At 35.9% G+C, this 22,116-nt stretch overlaps 1 long non-coding RNA gene across 4 annotated transcripts in view; it reads right to left on the bottom strand.

Moving 5' to 3' along the window:
- The window catches only part of LOC120523332, a 317,633-nt gene that overhangs the window by 52,355 nt on the left and 243,162 nt on the right, over positions 1-22,116 (bottom strand). For all 4 annotated transcript variants that reach the window (XR_005632592.1, XR_005632590.1, XR_005632591.1 and 1 more), the window contains one exon: positions 21,699-21,755. This is a non-coding gene — a long non-coding RNA (uncharacterized LOC120523332). The remainder of the gene's footprint in view (positions 1-21,698; positions 21,756-22,116) is intronic.

Genomic DNA, 22,116 nt, shown 5'->3' with positions numbered 1-22,116 from the left:
CCAAGGATCACACATATATATAATATATATATATGTTATAATGATTTGTAATTAGGCATAAAGTAGTAAAGCAGTAAAGAAACTAATAGCTCAAAATTAAAAAAAGCCCTTGATTTAACAACTACAAAAATATCACATTACTACTTAAATAGCTCTCAAATCCCGGCTGAAAACTCACTACTTCAGTTTAGCATATCCTGACTAGAGCTGCTGATTAACTGTACAGACTGCATCTCTGTTGTTAGTCATTAGCAATAAAACATAAGTAACATGATAGTTATAATTTGTTACTAACCCTCACCTATTCTGTTTCTCTTCTCGGTATTAAAAGGTGGCACTTGGTGCCATGGTCCACCTGCCAAGTTGTTTTATAAAGTCATCCCTGATGGAGGATCGCAGGAATTGTGGGGTAGAGGGGTCCTTTCATCGGATTGGCTTTCCCAGCACTGGCCAAATGGGGGAGGAAGCTTGATGGCTGAGGTCTCCAGGACTCTAAACAAATCCAAATCATATTATGCGATATCATGTACTGTTAACTTCTGCTCCATACTTGTAAAATTTTTATTTTTATACTGTATTGAAGATTTCTTCTGTTCTGTGTATTGTAATTGTATTGACCCTGCTTCTTTTTGATACCCACTGCATGCCGAACCTACCTGGAAAGGGGTCTCTTTTTGAACTGCCTTTCCCAAGGTTTCTTCAATTTTTTTCCTACAGGGTTTTTTTTGGGAGTTTTTCCTTGTCTTCTTAGAGAGTCAAGACTGGGGGGCTGTCAAGAGGCTAGGCCTGTTAAAGCCCATTGTGGCACTTCTTGTGTGATTTTGGGCTATATAAAAATAAATTGTATTGTATTGTACTTAAATGCTTTTCAAATTTATTAACAAAATTAAAACAAAACAAAAAATCCAAGATGTCAAACAAAGTAGTATTTCTTTAACAAAGAGTTGAGAAACATCAAAAGTTTGGGAAAACTATTCCATTATAACTAACTAAAAGAAAACAATGACTAAAAAACAATTAAATCCCAAAAAAGCAGTTCAAATGAAAGCAACAAACAAAATAGAGAATTGCATAGTTAAAGATATTAGGAAAATATATAGAAAACACTTGCATTTCTAGTACAAACCTTCAAACTATTTGGCACTTTTCCTTGGTTTGAAAAAGCACAATGTCTGGAAACTATGAAAAGACTTCAGGGCCATCCTAGCAACTGAGAAAGAGCCGAGGCAACTTACCACTTGGACATTTTTCTTTGTTGGCTATTTGTTTTAATTTATTACAAACATCCAACAATGTAATTTTTACACCTAGACTGTATTTTGGGATCATTTTGTAATAAACATATGGCACCTTTTAGAAATATTTAAAGATTGTTTACACCTATACTGCATTATCCAAAAATTCCTAATAAGCCATTAGAGGGTTTAAGTATAAGAAGCAATGAAAGACAACTCCCTGAATTTCAAAGGCAATGAAAAAATTTTACTCTCTTGTGCTCTCAGGTTATGAACTGTTGGAAATATATAAAAATGTTGGTGACAATTTATGTAAATTTAAATATTACATCAAAAAAATGAGAAATATATTTCCTTTTAGCTTTTTAGCTTGTTTTTCAACTTCCTGTTTTAGTTGGTTGTGACAATGGTTCTTTAAATCTAGCTTTCAAACTAGTGTAAAAACATTCTGAAAAAGAAACAAAAAAAAAAATAAAACTTCTAAATGTATACTTTTATTTGCTGCATTATTTTAAACTATCTATGTGGAAGCTGAATTTTTATTGATTTACAGAATGAGTTGGAAATACCTATTATTCTTTGAAGAATCTTCTTATATAATACACTTCCGTGGCTGTCCGTTTGTCTGTCCAGGATTTAAAATCACATGTAGCTCGTTAACCATTTGAACTATTGACTTGAAATTTGGTACACATACAGGTCTACTATTCATTTTCAGGGTGATGATTGACCTCCAAAGTTATTCCTCTTTTTATTTTAATTTTATTGGGAATCAACTCTCGGCAGTGGCCAGCAGGGCAGCCGTGTGGTGCATGCATACGAGTGCCATTCTCATTCCCTAACACTTCACCGTCACTTCTCCTACCTCTTCATGTCTTAAATTATTCTTGAGGCAGATTGAAGACTTATGTGCCAGCTTAAGTGAAACATTAAGGAAAACGTACTAAGTAATTGCAACACAAACACCAACTTAATCAGTTTTAATACGAAAAGATGCCGGCGAAAGAAGAGAAGCAGCGGGCCGCTGGGGTGAAGAAAAGAAAAGCTGCTTAGGAAGCAGCAAGCACATCAACCTCTGAGCAAACGAGTGCTAAACGTACAGAGAAACAGTATGAAAGCTATGAATGCTCAAGTTAAGTGTATTCACTGCACGTTATACAGTGCGGTGTTACTGGTTATTAAATATTGCAAATTACAATGTCATGTGACCTTTTCTTCCATCTGCCTGCCACCAATTTATATCTTTTCCTAGCTTATTAACTGCTATTTTAACTACAGAAAACTGCACACAATCAGTCTGCTTGCAGGAGGCACTTCCCCATTTTTGTATCTTCCAGGGAGAACAGAGTTCCAGCATCTGTCCATCTATGTGACTTCTAAATTAAATCTTCTAATAACAGACAAACAAAAATTCCTTATGTGAAAAAAAAGGATTTACATTGCCCCAAGATACTGGATTTTGATGACAGCTGTCAAGGTTGTTAAATTACTAAAGATAGATAAAAATTGAAAGAAATCATCCATCCACCCATCCATATTTAAACCTGCTGAAACTAATTCCATGTTTCAACTGTTATTAATATTATTAAATATTAATATCTATGATATTTGTGGAAAAAAAAGTTCTGTAACAATATAAAACTAAAGTTTATCCATCCATCCATTTTTTTAACCTGCTAAATCAAATAAATCGTTACAAAGAACTGAAGTCAGCATTAATAGCATCTGACACAAGAAAGAATTCAACTGTTTATGGGTTGTCAGCCTTTTAAAAAGTACATTCACACACATATTGTAATTTGGGGCAATTTATTGTAGTCAATTAACCTAACCAGACATGAGAGAAAATTAAAGAAACTGGAGAAAGATCAATGCAGAAAACATACAAACTTCACAGTTTCAGAAAGAACTCACCACCTGCAGTTGTGAGGTAACAGTACTAACCATAGTGCCACCTTGCTGTTACTGGAGTAACTAACGACCACTGTTCACTGTGATAGTAGGTGAAAGATACATCATACAGATGTGCTGGGATGCATCATCGGTGATGTTTCCTGGGTTCACAGGGTTTTTCAGGTGTAGCAACATCATATATGCTCGCTCAGGTGTCCAAGCCACAGCTCACCCCACTTAATCCACAGCCACTTGGAAGCTCTTTATGCTGTCTCTGTTGCAGTCCTGATGGCTGTCCTTGTGAGCTGCCCATTCAAGTCCAGCAGGGTGTAGACTTTGTACAAAGAGCAGCCAGCGAAGCCTCTGCAACCTACTTCCACTCGATGGCACTGTGTTCAACACCCTGTCTCTGGCAATCCTCTAGAAGCCTCTGGTTCTTGGCCAGCTTCCTCTCAAAAGTCTCCTCTATATGATCTTCCCACAGCACAGTCAATTCTGTTAGGGAAAGCTGTTTTGAGGCATCTGACAAAATGACAATGTCTGGTCATAATGAATTGCCGTGATATGTGCCGGAAACTTAAGCTTTCTCAGATCTACCATCATCTGCCAGTTCTGTGCAGTGGAAAGTAAACCTACAGTCACTCTAGGCTGTGGTTTCAGCTGCACTCCTACCTTGACAAATGTTATCTGATTCCATGGGGGGACAGTGAGGCCTGCTTATTGTTATAGCCGTGTAGACACTCGTAGCAACTGCCTTCAGCACCAGGTCATGGTGCCATTGGTAGCAACCCTACCCTAAGGCCTTTGGACAGCTGCTCAGGATGTGTTCTAGTGTCCCTCTCCCATAGCAGAGTGGACAGGAAGGTGTGTCAGCCTTGCCCCACAGCTGGAAGTTTGATGGGCTTGGTAAGGTTTCATATACAGCTTGGATTAGGAATTTAATAGGGTGCTGTTCACCAGATGTCCATTCAAGTCAGCCTTCATTCCACTGCACTCTCCCATCTCATCCAAGCTCCCTGCTGCCTCATGTCTGCCATCCTGCTGGTTCTTTCCTCGTTCATTGCTGCTCTCACCTCTTCCTGGTCAAGCAGTTGCCTCTCCTTGCCATGGATCTTGTTGCATTGAGGCATTGGAAAGCTGTCCAATCCTGATCTTCCGGTTGACACTGTTCCCATCACAGCCTTGTGCCTCAGCCATCTCCATCTCCCTAGCAACACTCCAATTCCAGCTGGTCTGGATCTCAATGACTATCCCTGAGACTTTGCGGTCCTTGGAGTCTCTGTATTCTAGTGCTTCTCTAGTATTGGAGACCTGTTGAAAGGAAGCTGCAGAATGATATTCTTGCTGTACAGAGCTGCTCTGCTCAGGCTGCATGGTTAAACCAAGCCACCCATGTAGATATCCACTGATTCTCCTCTCCATTGTCTCCACTGATGTAATGAGCACATTATAAACAAGTAAAGATCAGAGGATCTGAGACAGGATGTCATAATTTTATAACCAGGCCTTGAATTTCTTAGACAGTCCAGATTTGCCCACTTTTCTGAGCCAGGTCTTCAGCTCCTTGATGGATGTCTGGATGGCTGCCACATCTCTTGAGGCTGTGGTCAGAAAGCTTTCTCACACTTTTGACTGGCTTTTCGTTTAAAGATGGAATCCTGGTGCCATCCAGGGAAAAGTAGAACTTGTCTGAAACTCTGACTCTCTTCAAAACAAGTGAACTTGTCTTAGAAGGCTTACAGCTCATCCTTGCCCACTTGATGAGTCTTGCCAGCCCTTGGAGTATCCATCTTCTCCCTGGTACAGAGGATGTGGTGACTGTAAGGTCATCTATACAGGATCTAATTGGGGGGCTGTTGCACACCGAACCTGGTTGATAAGCCTCTGCACCCCACCTATGCAGCTTTTACTACCATATTCATGACTAGTGCAAATCGGAAGACTGATATAGTGCCCCCGGTGATAATGCCCTTCTGCAATTGGTGCCAACTTGATGTCACTAACCCAGAAGTCAATCTAAAGTTATTATAGTAATCCAAGATGAGGCCCTTCATTTTGCAAGGAACACGGTGCAGACTTAGTGCAGACAATACCAACTTGTGTGGTATTCACCTGTATGCATTGGCCAGGTCTAGCCAGGGCACAACCAGATCTCCTTTCCCTTCTCGTGCCTCCCTACTAAACAGGGTGACTATACCTGTGTGTTCAAGGCAGCCAGGCATCCCTGGAGTTCCCTCCTTTTGCACTGAGGTATCAATATAGTTGTTCTTGAGCAGGAAGTTTATCAACTCTAAACTGTTTAGTATCTATGGAATTCTCTTCCTTGGTAATCCAACCCATCTCAGCAAACATCCACTGCTTGATGACAACACCCTTGTGCCACATTATTTGAGGTAGCTTCCAGAGAAGCTGAAGTAGCTCTGGACAGTTTTTGTTCACCTTGTAAGAAACTCCGCTTGGTCCCAGGACTGAGCTGGCACTAGCTGCTTTCACCACCTCTTGCACCTCTTTAAGGCTTGGCTTCCTGATGTCAGAGCTGACTTGCAGGGCTGTTTGATCAATAAGGGGTCTTTGGTGGTTCCAAATCTTTGTCTCTCATAGGATAATGCAGTGTGGTATGGAGGAACTGGTCTACTTCCTCCTTGGAACATGTGAGGTATCCAGTGTGCTTCCTGCCAAGCAAAAATCCCTTGTGAAAACAATGGGGTTGACTATAAAAGAATCCCATTTCCTGCCTCTTTCCCTGCCCCTTCTCCTGTGCAACTCTGCTTTCCACAGGGTCATGAGCGTCCTCCTTAGGATGTTCTGGAGTTTGGCTAGTGGTGGTTTGTCCCCTTCCTCTACACTCTTGTACTGCTTTGTGAGGGCTCAATGTTCTCCTCACAATGAATGGATCTTTCCTGCTCTACAGTTCATGATATAGGGTGTTTTGCCAGTCTCCTTCTCTAAGCCGAATCGCTCTGCTCCACAGCTCACAATAACTGCAGACATGGCTTGTAGGTGGCTGTCAGCTTACCCCTTCCACATGTTTGTTATTATCCAGGCAGCATTCTCACTGATATGGTGCCACTCTCTCTGCTTACTGACTGGGGGCCATTTCACCTGCACCTTTTGGACCATTTCACCCGGCGACGAAGCTTCAGATGGTTGGAAGTGCTGGGCTCCATGGGGTGATTCCGAGTCTGACCCTGTGTGCTGCACTGGAGGCTTCTGCACCAAGCAGTTCATCTTGGTCTGATGTATTTTAAGACCACACTGGTTCTTGCAGGCCTTGCCGTAGATGCATCTTAAAATTGTACTCCTATTTGCATTTTTTGTCATATTTAGATCTGTCCTTGTGGGGTTCTCATTCCCCCTCCCTGGGGGTGTATGCTTGAATGTGGTTCCATAGCTTATTGTGGGTTCTACTTTAAAACATGCATTTTAGGCTGCTAACCCTCCTTGACCCCAATGCTGTCTTTCCAAGCTGTCAGCTACCGTTCCAATAGTCACCAAACTGTTTGTTGTTGTCAACCAGACTGTTCCTGGTAGTCATTGGTTTAATCGGACTAAACAGGTAAAAGAGGCATCCTACAGATGTGCTGGGACGTATCATTAGTGATGTTTACTGGGCTCATATGCTGTTTTGGGTCTTAAGCATTAAACCTAAAATATAGATACTGTATAAACTTATTAATTCACAAGGTAAAAAAGCCTCCACCTAAATCAAGCAACAGTATGTTAACTATGAAATACTTGAAATTATTTAATGTATACTAAACACCAGCTTTTTATTTATAAAAAGTGTTTCATTATCCTTTCACTGAAGACAGCTTAATTAAAATTATTTAGGCTATCATACACCTGCACAGGACAGAAAATTAAGAAGTTGAATACCATATCATAAAATTTAGATTTGATAGATCATGATGAAATTAATAGCAGGCAAATAAATATGGCTTTAGAGTTCAAAGCCCTGTTGTTGAAACATCAAAAAACAGGTATTGGGATTTTATAATGTAAAAGCCCTGCAAGTCCATGAAGAAACTTTCTTAAGAATCTATTTGACACATCTAGCTTCACATCTTCTCTCAAAAGTGTGACCTCTGATATGCAAACACACAAAAACACTCTCAGCTGAGACTGTATTCTCCTCGACTCTATTTTCAAATGCATGAACTCTTTACTGAGCTATTTTTCGCATTAAATCAATACCAAGATTTGTTACATGATCATTAATGCCACTTAAAATGAGAGCACATTAAGCACTTTATTACTCATATTTTCTCAACTAATGCTATTTTTTAGTGGTGAAAGTAGGATAATTTTCATTTAATTCCATTATTTGAAACACCTTGATCAGTTGTCTAAAGGCTATGCTATAGTCGAGATGTTAACTGCCTGTTGTATAAAGGAAAAAAAGTCTTACTTTAGCAGGGAGAATTAACATTGTCAAGATGAATATCCTCCCAAAGCTTCTGTTGCTATTTCAAAACATCCCCATATACACTAACAAAGCCTTTTTAAAGAAATTAGATTTAATCATAACCTCATTTATTTGGAATTCAAAAACCTACGACAACCTAAATCAGAAGGTGGTATGGCTCTACCTAATTTTCATACAAGCTATAAAAACCTGGACATTGACACAAATCGATGAACACACATTAGCTTGGTCTGTAATAGAAATTAAATCCTGCAGTACTTCTTATATATTTCGTGCTTTGTACATCAGTAAATACAAGGTATCGTCAATATACTAACAACCCAATTGTCCTTCATTCACTCAGAATATGGAACCAATGTAGGAAGCACTTCAAGTAAGAGAATATTTTATCTGTGGCTCCTCTACATGATTACCACCTCTTTCCACCCTGTCGAACTTACACAGTTTTTTAATGTTTGGAAAATGTATGGGATTAAATCATTTAGAGATTTGCATATAAATAATATCTTTGCATCCTATGAACAGTGGGGGTTGATTTGAAGATTTGAAATTAGTTTTGTTAAGTTTGAGTTGATTGTATGGAATGTTATATGCTTTTATTAAATTCAATAAAAGATAAAAAAAAAAAAATAAACATATTCTGCACCTGATCTGTGTAAGGGAAAACATTTCTTTGTGGCCAACTTTCTACTGAGAAGATAAATGCAAAAGTGAAATAAACATATCTAATTTCAAACAAACATGGAAATATGGAAATCAAACATATAGAACCTCCGTCCTGTGATAAAAATATTAAGAAAAAATAAAAAAAAGATAAAGACAGTACCTAAACTGCCATGACAGGACTACAGATCAATAGCTAAGCCAAAAAGAGAGTCATTGGATCAACACCTTCACATTTCCAGTTGCCGGCCAATCAACTGCTCACCAAACAAGTGGTAGATACACAATTCTTAACATTGGTGCTCGATGACCAGTTAAATCCAGAAAGCTGAAGAAAAATCAGGTTATAAAAAAAGATTTTCAGAAATGTTGACCTATACACAACATATTATGTCCACATGTAGTGAACCTCAAATTCAGCTTTTCGGAGTGCAGTGTAATTAATTAATGGGTCCATAATATTATTACGTATCTCTCTGGAGAGAATAAACACTGGGAATCCTCTATAATCCTGCAGGCAATTGTGAAATCATATAAGGTGTCTTTAATAGCTACCCAGAGAAATGCAAGATATTTGACAGAGCCAAAATTAACAGCAATATATCTGCCTAGTCTGGCGGTGGGTTTTCAGTAAACTTTCAGCATTTTAGTTTACAGAATATAATGAAACCTTCAATAGCAGCATGAAATTTAAACAAAGAAATATGAAACATTGTGATACTGCATCTATGGTTCAAGAGGGAGGAACGAGCAAGTGAAGCCTTTATGGCATACAAGAGGCTTGATAAAAGATGGAAAAGGAAAAAGTATTCTTTAGCAAATGGTATTCAACAGATGAAAATCGGAAGTGCCCTTTAAAGAGAAGGAGAAGAACAATTGATATGCTCAAGAATGGAGCAGGGATTTATGTAATGGGGACTCATAAGAATTGTTGTCAATGCTGAGAATTATTTCAAGGTCTTTAAAATTTTGCAATTCATTGCCTGCTGGCACTATCAGAACATATTCAAAATGTTTTAAGATGCACTGCACTAAAATAACCATTGCTGCATTTCAAAGAGTTATCAGGGGCATACAAAGATTATTTTTTCTCCAAAGCACTGAATATTTTTAGTTAAATAATCAAGGATATTTAGTCTAGGTGAGAAATCACATTGAAAGTATTGTGAAAAATGTGATTATGAAAACTATGTTGAGTTTGCTATAAACATTTTAACAACATGTTAAAATTACTGAGTTGAGTTTGCTACTAATTTTTGACAAGAGCATCATCTATTAGGGAATGGGGGAGGGATGTCCCACCTAGCCTTAATGCAATGACAACATGGGTTTTTGTATTATATGCTATTAAATCTCAAGATTGTAAATTAGTAATCATGAAAATGGAGAAATACATGGATCTTGCATCAAAACACATTTACCTGTGGTGTGACATACATAGCCTTGTATGTATGCCCTGTCATGTACTAGCTATTGGTGTGAGACACTTGTAGAAATCTATAATGCTCCATCCCCTCCTGAGATGACCTTATCACGATAATGCTACAGTTGGCTGGTTCAAGAGTAGTAAGTTGCCATGCAGTGTCATCCAAAAAATAATTAAATAAACCAGGCTTATACCATGCTGCCTATAGTGCTGTCACAGAGAGGGTTAAGTGTGTATAATTTTAGGAACATGCTTGTCTTTGTACTGCGTGTATGTTTTAAAGAATAGAATTAAAAAATCCCAAGATATTTTACTTTTGTGATATTTAATCTCTCTGACACTAGGTTTGCAAATAGTAACATTGGCGTCCTTTGGACTGTGTGGGAAAGTTTTACATTGAAAAAACCATTATAAACTTTGTTTGATGGACTAGTCTAGCAAGGAATGGAACAATGCATATTTGTAAATGTGATTGAGGAAATATAAAACAATATGCTTTTGAAATTAATTGCATGCATTTATATTTTAACTTTGTTATCCCTAGTAAATTTTGAAAAATATTTATATAAATATTTACTTGCAAATTATATGTGAAACTAGAAATCTCTGCTGTACTAACAATATAAGGATTGCATGTATAGAATGACCCACCTTTCTGAAAAAAAAACAAAAAAAAAAAGACAAATAAATGCCTGTGTCATCAAAAAGTGTATTGTATCCATAGTAAACCTCTAGTTTCTATGCTTCCTATATTCCATATTGATCTAGAGCTTTACAACTGTAGAAAAAGAAAAAGACAGAGTGCGTGAGACCAGTGAATATGATAATCAAGAAAAATAATCCATATTCACTGATATGAACCAAATGGCAGGGGTTTGGAATCCCTAACCAGAAATCAGAGATATTAAATGGGTCAAAACCTCCAGACGAAGTTTCATAAATGGAACAAACCAAAACTCAATGACAAAAAGCTGCCTTGTCGGACTCTGCAATTCTTTATTTCAATTTATTATTTCTTTTAGGGAATGTAAAGTCATGTCCATGCTCTTAACAAACTGTGTGATACCAGTAATATATCACATTAACAATAAAAAGAATATAAAAATTAAAAAAAAATAAGAAAAATACTCAAATCACAACAAAGTAAGCTTAAAGAAATACGCCTCCAAAAAGTGATAAAAGTCATACATCTTTAATACGTTACTTAGCCACATGTATTTTGTAATGATGAAATTTAATCTTGGTTTTGTGGACAAAAGTTTTGATATACTGTAATACATGCCAATGGTGACCAATGCTCTTCAATGGCAAACAATGTGGAATGTTTTTATTCCAAACACCAAAGATATTTCATTTATTGGTGATTTAAAAATTGGACCAGATATCAGGTCAGGGTTCTGACTTTACTGTCCGGTTTTGGCCTATACAACCCTAAAAGGGGTTTTGGCTTTAAAAATTTCAAAATATACTTGAATAAAATATGCAAAAATACTTACACAGCAGAAAAAAACATAACTTTATCTTGTAAAGATAATCCATAATTTTAGTGCCAGAAATGTGAAAATAATACAAGAATATGGTCAAATGAGCAAAACAAACTACCTAAAAAGATAGGAGCAAAAAAAAAAAATTCAACTGCTAACAGAATTCAATGAGCCATGATCTTTCTGATGGGGATGATCCAGCAGCGGTGACATCAGGTGGACATAAGAGAGCAACCTCTTACACATGAAGAATAAATAATGAATAAGTAAAACAATATTAACAGAAACTACAAAAACACATGGGACATATTTCAAAATAATCAAAGAAGTCAAAAATGAGGAAAATATACATGAGACAGGGAAAAGGCCAGGTAAGAGCAATGAGGCCTGTTGCAGTATATGTGTCCCCTTGCTATATATTATTATTGTCAGACTTCCTGGTGGTTCCCGACAGTGTACCAGAGGTCAGCCCTCAAGAGACAACTGGTTCTAGATGAATTCTAGGAGAACAGTACCAGGAGTTCGTGAGGGAAGGTTTGAATCTGGAAATGACTGTGCTTTTAACCCAGCTGGATTTTAAAAGCACCTTCTGGTTATTATTTCTAAAAACTTGGAACTCAGGGTCTTAAGAAATAGGTACAGAAGCGGTAGTAAAAGGCAAGAATTAAGCACTACACAGTTAAGCTGAGTAGTCAAGATTTGTTTCTGTTTTTTTTATATTATGTACTTTGTTATATACATGTTTTCCTCTTTTTCCTGCTCCTTAATTTTGGTAGTGAAACGCTATTTCACAACTTTGCCCTACTTAGCATTTATGCTGAATTCAAGGACTACTCCCTGCCTCTTTATATTTTTCAAAAGCTGCTTTTAAAACTAATTTAAAGATGTATCTTTTCAAACAAGCTTTTATTTTCTGATTGTATTTTATAATTTTGACTGTCTTATTTATCTGTTTTTAATTTTGACTGTCTTACTTATTTGTATTTTTCTAGGTTTTGTTTTATTTAGGTACTGTACAGTGTCCTTAAGTCTCATGAAATGTGCTTATAAATAAAATCTAATAATATTACTCATAAGAATCCTTAATTTTTACAAGCAATACAATAAATATTGTGCATACCACTTCCACTGCATTCAAACCTTATTTTGGATGATGCATTACTTTTTCTCTTTATTAGTTTTTTAAAATTACATTACAGTAAGTACATTAGCACAAAGTAAGTTTACTAATTTATATAAAATTCAACACCAGCACTACCACGAACCTCCAGCCCTTCTGGAGTGCAACAAAATTGGTGGCTCAATACGTAGTTGTTATCCAAAGAATCTGAAGCATTGAAAAGGTTAACAGAGTCCCAGCAGGACTACACAAATGAACTCTTGCCAAATTCTTAAGAATCTATGGACAGTTCCACAAATGGAAAAATTTTAATTATGCAATATTACCCTCCCAGCAATGTCCTAAACACTGTTAGACATAACAGTGGTTTCAATACAGCTTGACAGCAAGGCCAAGACTTTCCTAGTATGGTCTAAGTGTGAGACAATCCCAAAATTCACAACCAAGCATGGATGCTAGACAAATCAGTATCACTCAAATGATCTTACCCTGGATACAATTTAGAAAACCTGAGTCGAGACGCATATGTGTTAGAAGTAAACTTTGGATGAGTTGCACCATGCCATTCACAGATGCATAAGTTTCTTAATAGCTAAATTTCACTCCTTATCTGAAAATGCAATTTAAAGGTCTCTTTTCCAATGCTGCCTCAAATCATCATGTGAACTTTTTGAAAGAAAGTGAACAGGTCTATCTTCATTATTGTAAGATAGCATAGTTTCTAGCACTTATACACAAGGAAGATTCGGAAACTCTGTCGGCTACCTTTTAATAAAATTTCTCACTAGTATAAACTGTGATATCAGTGGTTAATTCACATCAAAACAAGTTTATTATCATGAGTACATAGTAGCCAAATTTCCCCACTGGAGAAAACTAAAGTTCTTTTTTTCTTTCTTTTTCTATAATGAAATTCATACTTGCATATCTCCTCAGGCAGTTGACAAAAATACAGTACAAAATAGAAATCTCTTTAACAATTCAAATATCACAAATCTTCCATGTGATAAATCCCCTATAAGCTAAACAAATGACTATGTAACATCTAGTATCTAGGAATTAGTGTTATTGTCTTGTCTAAGAGTCCTAAAACACATAAATCCCAATCATCTGAATAATCAAACCCTGGCTAGTAATAAGGACAAGCATCAAATCGTTATAAAATAAAAGATTTATTCAGAAGAAGCATTCAAATCACTATGGACCTCTGTGGAGCGCAAAGGCAGAATGGAATTGCCTAAAACACAAGGCAATATGAGAGAACAAAGTCCCAACAGAGAATGCAAAGACATAATCAAAGGGAACAGAGCAGAAGTACAAATAATCCGTAAATCACAAAAATACAACAAATTACACATAATCTAAATAATACCAGCCACTTTCAAAATGAACCACCAGTAACTGTGGAAGACAAATTGGATTTATAAAGTGGGGGTAGTTCCTGGGGTTGATTAGTAGGTGTCCCCGTCTCTTGGGGGGTAATTCACAAAACACACTGCACATAACACAGGCAGCTTATAGACATGGGCAAAAACAAATAATAATGCATATCTCTCTATATTGTAAAAAAAAAAAAAATCCTGGGAGGGAGAGGATAGGGAGACAAGACGTGATCTTCATGGAAGACAGTTAAAAGACTCACAAGATGAAAGAGATTGGTAATGGAGCGTCTTGTGGGGACCTTAAACATGAGACTTTCTGCTATGAGATTGACCCAGGACCGTCTCGCGATGACGTAGAAGATGAGATTCTTGCAAGACACGCCCTACTTACAACCAATATCAAATAAGACCACGGGCAGCAAAACACTCAATCGTGTAAAGGCTTTTAGCAGCCATAGATCCAGGGCTCTTAGCACATATAAAGCAAATAAGGACAATTTGTTATTGATGAAACGTCGATGACTAAGCGAAGAATATAGAGCAGCGCGGAGAAAAGAAACCCAAAAGCGTTAGGGAGAAAAAAATGCCAAAAAGAAAAAGAATAATCTAGGTGCAATTTCAGAAAATAAGGAAAGTAATAATCAGCCCAGAACAAGTGGAAGAGAAAAAAAGCAGGCCCAATCGGGCTCAGAAATAAAAGACAAAGTAAAACTTCATAAAGACGTTCAAAAACGTTGGCGCGATACAAATGCAGAGCAGGTTACAGATTATGAAAGCAGTGGAATTTGAAAGGCTTAAAAAAAACTTTAGTGCCATACAAATGCAGAGAAAGCTAAAGAATATGAAAGCAGGAAAATTAGTATAAAAAAAAGATGGTAAATGTTGCAGTTTGCAAACAAACGGAAATTACTTGAAAAAAGGGAAAATAATCACCATAGGCCATTTGTAATTGAAAAAAAGCAGGACAAAGTCAGGTCAAAAATAAAAGACAAATATATGGACATAGGTGATATGTCAGAAGTATATAAATATTGCAAGGCTTTGAAGTTAAAGTCAGAAACTTGTAGATTGTCTAATTTGTCTTGCTATGAGGGAAAAGTAATGTTTCTACACAATGAAGAAGCGTATCCAAGAGAATTAAAAGATTTGATGTTTGGGGAAAGTAAAATCCACAAACACTACATGCAAAATATCCGAGTCTACAATAATCTTTTCGCGTTAGCATCAATCAATGCTCAAAATGTAGATTTACACGATTCAGGACCATATGCTATGAGAATCTGTGGTCCAGCAACAATAAAAGCAACGACAAGTTTAATTTCAAAGAAACCATAATTCGGTCTGGTGTATATTTATGATCATGGAGAAGCGATGCAACATAGAATCAAAAGAGTTAAACGATCGGACGTATTAGAAATTATACAGTCAATAATGGATACAAATCCATACATCTAAAAGTATCACACTTACACAAAATTTATCTGCAAAACATGGACAACGAAATTTTCTTGGATTTTTGTATGAATCAGAAGGACCACGCACGCATATTTAATAAACCAACATGTGACAAATTATCTGCGATAATAGTTTCGAAAGATGGAAATATCAAAAACAGAGTAGATATTCATGTTTATCCAAAAGCAAAACATGAATCAAGGTTTCTGTCTAGCAATTCACCACATTACGATCCTTTACTCTTTCCTTTGCTTTTCCCAGATGAAGAAACAGGATGGTCATACAATACAACAACACAGAAATTTAGAAAATCGGAAAACACCAAAACAAAATTTCGGGGCAAAATTAGCGATATGTTCCAATGTATTTAATAATGTAATTTTGCATTAGACATTTAATGTGTATGTAAAAATTGAAATTAATTATCTTTTCTTTATTAAATCAAATCAGGCAAAACTTACAATGGAACATTCAAAATTCAAATATCAATAGTTCATACAAATTCAAAATAGGTAAAGCAGTAATATTACCATCATCATATCAAGGTAGTCCAAGAGCATTACACCATGATGCAATGGCAATATCCAGAACTATCGGTTGGCCAAATTTTTTTATTACAATGACGTGCAATCCACAATGGCCAGAAATCCGGAGATTCTTGAAAACAATGCCACCTGCTAAATCGGCTCAGGATATTCCGACTTTCGTAAATAGATTGTTTTATTAGAAAGTCCTAATTTTACTGAAAGAACTCGAAACGGTGTTCATTCAAATCTGAGCATACATTTATTGGATCGAATTCCAAAAACAGGGCTTACGTCACATGCATTAATTGGTTAATTTTCAAAAAATTATTAACTGCTGATTTACATCATTTTGTCTGTGCTGAAATTCAAAACAGAGAAATCTCTCCTGAATTATGGTACAAAGTCATTAAACACATGTCTCACGGACCTCATTTAAAAGATTCAGCATTTAAAACATTCAGCATGTTGGACTCGAAAGATTCCAAATATTGTTTTCACCAAAGTTCTGCAATAAAATTGAAACTAATGGAACAGCAACAATTCCAAGAAAAAAAAAATCTTAAAAGTGTGTATCCGGAAAACCAAACATGGGGGTTGGTGAGCGAAGTGAGCGGGGGGGTGAAGCCCCCTTGTAAGCAACAAAAAAACAACACTACTACAAATAAACGGAATAAAAATGAAGAAAAAAAGACATGAAAGTAGACTTTGAACCCCAGCCAGGGGAGGAACCCTGGCTTAAACATGAGAGTTTTTTACACTTGTAACATATTCTAAGCAGGTGTTGAATCAATACATTACTGCTTAAATGATGTTAATTAATAGTAGCACAGTAGGCGCAAAGAGCAAGGATTTCCTTTCCATAGTTAACCAAGCTGGAAGAATAATTTCTTTCAGCTTTTTTCCAAGGTTGTAGAATAGAAATATGTGTGTCCCAGAACTAGAATTTGAAGTTGGGCAGTACTATGCCCCCTCTGCTTTAGATCTTCTTAATAATGATTTTCTAATCTGTGGGCTCTTGGTATTCCAATTTAAAAAGAGTTATAATTGGGTGTTTTTTTAATAGGTTTCGTTATAATGTATAAGAATACAAAAACTTTGGGAGGAAGATCATTATGACGATATTAAGATGACAAGATGATCATGTATTAACATATAGCTTAACACATTGCAACATGTTGTGAAAATTAAAGTATGCCTTTACAATTTACTGCAATTATGAGTCCTAGATAGTTGAACTATTGTGAACCAGTTAGAAAAAAACTGATTAAATTAAGTTGGAAGTATAAGGGCTTTGGCCTGAAAAAACTTGCTCTAATTTATGTTGATCGTAAACTCAAAAATTCTATAGAATTCATTAAAAACATCTAATAAACTTGCAAATGATGCAAGATCGATAATATATAAAACTATGTTAGAAGCAATATGTTACATACTTTGTTCAAGTCCATCCCTTACAATCACCAAATATCTGCTTGTTTGTAAGTTCAGATAACACAAGTTTCAATAGCAATGGTAAAATATAAAATTACATTATTCACTTGAACAGATCTTTCTGGGATATAGAAAAATAAATCTATACACACAAGGTCGTCCAGACTTTAAATTTACATTAATATCATCACTCTCAAAGGATTTTTATCCAGACATACTGTACTAAGACATGATAAGATCTCAGAAACAGAAATACAGATGAGCCTCAGGTTATGAATATGCACAGGACTGGAATTTGGCATTCAAGTCTGGATTTTGTATTTCATGAACTTGTCCCAAAAATGTCTGGTAATTGGAAATTGGCACAAATATGTAACTCTTTTCTTTTTTTTGTACACAAACACATTATATATAAACCAATATATCTTTAAGCAATGTTACTGTACTTCAATTCACAAAACAACTAAAAACATGAAACACAGGTATGTACAGTACAGTATATTACCCCTATGGTGAAAAACCCTAAAATCTGATAATAATAAAATTCTCCATGAACCTGAAAAAAGCATAACAATGGCACCAAATCCTACTACTAACTGGCTACTACGAGACATACAGTATGCTGTCTCTGCTGAAGGATTGCTCCAGGTATCTTATAAATAAGGAAATCTAAGCATTAATACATGATTGACATTTCAAATAGATGCATTTTGCACTTAAGAAGACACCTGATGTTGTGGAAATTGCCTACCCTCAGTTTGATTGTACCAATTTATATGTTAATCTGTCTGGTAAACATGTGCAGTACAGAAAGATTTGGGTTATTTTAAATATCCATGGGTTTGGCCGCCCAATTTTTCATAATCAACAACTGAAGAATAAAACTGAGAAATGATTTACCTTATATGCACAATCAAACAAGCAATAGCTCAGGAGCAACTGCCCAATTGTTCTTCCTCGATTAATGTGAAAAATGTAATGTTAATGCAAGTAAGCATGGGGGCACTGTTTTTAGAACAGCTGCATTACAGTTTCAATTTCATTACTTAATACTGTCTGCATGGAGGTTGGATGGTTTTGGGTACAATGTCTAATCCTCTAATTCCACTCACATATCTGCAAGATGTATAAGCCAGGTTAACTGGAAGCTCTAAACTGCTAGTAATAGCTAATGTGGTGGTGGGCGAGTGTACACTCTACAAATAAAGGCTTAGTAAATGAATGGATTGTTAATAAACGATATGAAACTGATCGGAACTCTTACTGCAGAGTACATTTAACAGTTGTATGTGTCCTAACCTTCCATATTGTGAATCTACCGACTGTATTTAAAAATCAAAGTGAAACTGTTTTGTAATGGACAGAATATTAATTATGCAAGCGTTCTCTTATTCATAAGTGTATTTTTTGCATAGTCATACTAAATAATAATTGGATCATCTGTTATATTAACCTTTGAAGAAAACTGCTGAAATACAACCAGAGAGAATGATTATATCAAAGTCTCTCCTTAGGCACCATGTTTAGCAGCCAATTTGATTGCTACTATTGTTGTGTAATTATATGATTTAAGACTAATTACAATAAATACATGGCAAAACAATCAGTTTGTTCTGGATCTTTGTGAATACATTTAGAAGAACAAGCATTTAGTAAAACAAGTCAAAAGTACATTACACATCATTGATATAGTGAATTGTTTCAATATTCAAAATAACTTTAAACCACTAACGGAATTTTACAGTAGAATGACTATTAAAATTAAAATGCAACTTGGCAATAGAGGAAAAGAAAGCAAGGAAAATCAGTCAATATAAAAGCAATGGCATGCTAGATTTTATTGTTTTTATCAGACAATCAAAGGGGAGTGGAGTAATTTTTGTAGGTATTATACAATTTATGTACTCCTTTTATGTATTATAGACAAAAGTTGTTACACGTTTTTGATCCACGAGAGAATGTCTACAATATTGTTTCTGTGGAAAAGTAAGACATGCTGAATTCAGGATAGGTTGAAAATCCACTGGTAAATATGACTTTCTGCCAATGGGTGCTATTCTACAAAGTAAAGGTTGATTTTCATTCATTGTTATAAATGTATGTACTATATAGCATTAAACGTCACTAAACATTTCTCTCTAATATTAAAGCACAGCAAAAGTACAATTATTCTCATTAAGTGGTTTTAAAGTTAGTAATCTAACCCATAATCATGCATTATGTTGCCTGGTGACTCAAGCATTAGACTGAAAATCATGATTTTGCTGGTTCAGTCCCTAAAACAGACTCTCATTCTGATCCTGAGCAAAATAAATTATCTTCTCTAAAAACAAAGCATTATCTGCTCTAATCACATATACTGTGCATTTTAACTTTGGGATTATTTCTGAATCTTACACTGCATAAAATTGTCAGTTAAATATGTAATTGTCAATAAGTAAAGAATATTTACTGGTGTGTAGGGTGTCTCAGTCCAGACAAGCAAGAATGGTACAGGACAGTAAAAAGGAAAAGCAGACATCAGCAGGTTTGTGAAATGTCATTGTGCCATTATAGAAAGGGAAATACTGCCAGGAGGTGATATGTCCAACATTCAAAGTAAATAACGTGAGGTAAGGAAATAGGAGAAATGCAATGGAAGATTTAAAAAAAAAATTAACCAAAGTCTCCCAGATCATAAGAGGCAGCAAGAAGGTCTTCTGAAATAATGGGAATCCTAGGTTTACATTGTCCTTTAAATTGAAGCTAGGATTATAGGGGATAGTCTAGGAGATTTACGCATTCCTTCTACAGAGTGCTCCTAACTTCAGATTTGACATCAGCCTGAACATAACTTCGTCAGTAGTCAGTTAATTACTATCATGAGGTGAGAATGAGCAAGAGTTTAATTCACAGGAAAAAAATGTTTGAGGAGTGAAGAAAGTGATGAAGGATGTGAAAAAGAGGGCTGCTCATCTGTGATAGCAGCCCATCCCACCTAACAGACATAATGACTAACCCATTCAAGTAAGCCCAGACGAACAACAGGATTTATTATTTTTCTTTTAGGTGTTTTTGCTACTCTTTTAGGTACATTAGTTCCTCCCTCCTGCTTGCACTATATTAGCATTAAAAATACCCATTCTGAATTATGTTGTTTTCCTTGGCATGCATTTTGGGTTTGGAAATGACTCACCCTGCTATTAACCCACATGAATGCCAGTCATTCATTTTAAAATTAAAGAGAACTAACCTTTGTTATTCAGTGTTTTTTGCATTGCAGCATCATGCATTCAAAATGCACAGAACACAAAGCAGGAAACAGTTAAATGGAATGCCATTCTACCACAAGTACACTCAGTAACACTCATATATACAGTGCATATGCACTCATTCATTATAACTTGGCTTAGAATAGTATGTTAACCTAAGATGCATGCAGCATCTTTGGCAGGAGGATACACATCTATAAGGGGTGGGGGGCAGAGTATAAATTCCTCCCAACTAGTGAACAGGCTGGAAACTAAGAGCAGGTCCTGGTAGATGTGAAGCAGTAGGAGCAACCAGTGTTCCTACCTTCGTAGCAGATTTGTTCTGAATTTTTTACAGCTTTTTAAAAGATAAAATACTCCTTTTTTAAATCAATGCTATATTTAAGAATATTACTTTTTTGTAACATTTCATTTGCTCTTGTGTTATCCAACATATCTGTATCTAACGTATGATGAGCATCACTAGATCATCAGTGCTGTTGTATAGCGCTTTCTTTAACCACACCTTATCATTATTTAACCACATGTTATAAATTCGCCAGGTTTACTCTCTGCTTTTAGTTTTTTCTTTTTTTTGTTTTATTCTGTTGGTTTTTAAGAATTGTTTAGTGAATTGTTACTGAAAACTGTTTTCTTGTTGTATTGCTTTGTTTTTAGTTAGTACTTTATTGTTTTATTAATATTTTGCATTTTTTTTCTCTCCTTCCCAACCTCCTCCTCCTCCATTTTAAATGTCAGTTCTGACACAGCACTTGGCTTTTATAAAGGCCTGAGAATCTGAGAGATTAGTATTCAACTATTATTGATCTGTTTCCATTCTTGTACTTAACTCTCTATTGCTGTAAGTTTGGGTTGTGTTTTCACAATTTCATTTGCTCTTTGGAATTAGATTTTTGGATTGCAGGTTTGGAATTTGTTTTTGGGTAGCTTTTTAGAGTCTTTTTTTCTTTTTGCATTTTTGAAATTCATTTCAATTCCTGGGTGAATTAAGCATTGCTACAAATACAAAACATTGTTTTGTAATTTGCACAGTGGTTTAATTATTTCCTTGTCACTTGTAAGTTTTATTGCTTGTGGGCTCCTTTTGTAGTGCATGCTGCAAAGCCTACTGCTTAAGTCTGAAGACCAGCCTCTTTGTGATAGGGACCGTGGTCTGCCTTTTGAGTATTGTGAGCTGGATAACACAGCACCATTTACGAGATCTGGATGTGCAAGAGTAGAGTAATACAACCATTAATGAGTGTTTACTTTTATCGATTGAAATATCAAGCACAGCATCTTATGGCCTTTAGCAAGTGAATCCAAAAGCATTATGGAGAGAGAGTATAACAATTGCAGGAGAATGAAGAGGCAGGTATTAAACAGATAAACAAGTGAAAACATTTCAGATATTCACCTGACCTACCTTCGTAATCTGGTTTTCTAATGGACCAAATGTATCATTATTCCACTTCATAGGTATCTGTTGAGACAAATTAGTGCATTTTGTTTTAGATAAGCTGGATTATTTGTCTTATTCTACCCCCCAGTTCATTTCACCAAACTCTATCCATCTGTGCATTCATATATATTCCAAACTCAGTTGTATTTCACAAGGTTATGGGGACCAGGTTATATTGGTTAGAAATATTTCAAGTATATGGAAAGTGATAGAGAGCAATTGTCCCTGTAATGAGCAGACTTCTCATACTGGCCTTTGCCTTGTGACTGCGGTGATCAATTTAAATATTGTCTCACTTCCAAGATGTGGGACTTAAAAGTAGATTAATGGGTGAATCCACTGTAATCGTACTCATCTTAATACAGGGAACACAAGCACAGAC

Source organism: Polypterus senegalus, chromosome 2, assembly GCF_016835505.1.
Source record: "Polypterus senegalus isolate Bchr_013 chromosome 2, ASM1683550v1, whole genome shotgun sequence".
Classification (NCBI taxonomy): domain Eukaryota; kingdom Metazoa; phylum Chordata; class Cladistia; order Polypteriformes; family Polypteridae; genus Polypterus; species Polypterus senegalus.
Note: the sequence above shows the minus strand (reverse complement) of the source record. Positions and strands in the feature narration are given on the sequence as shown.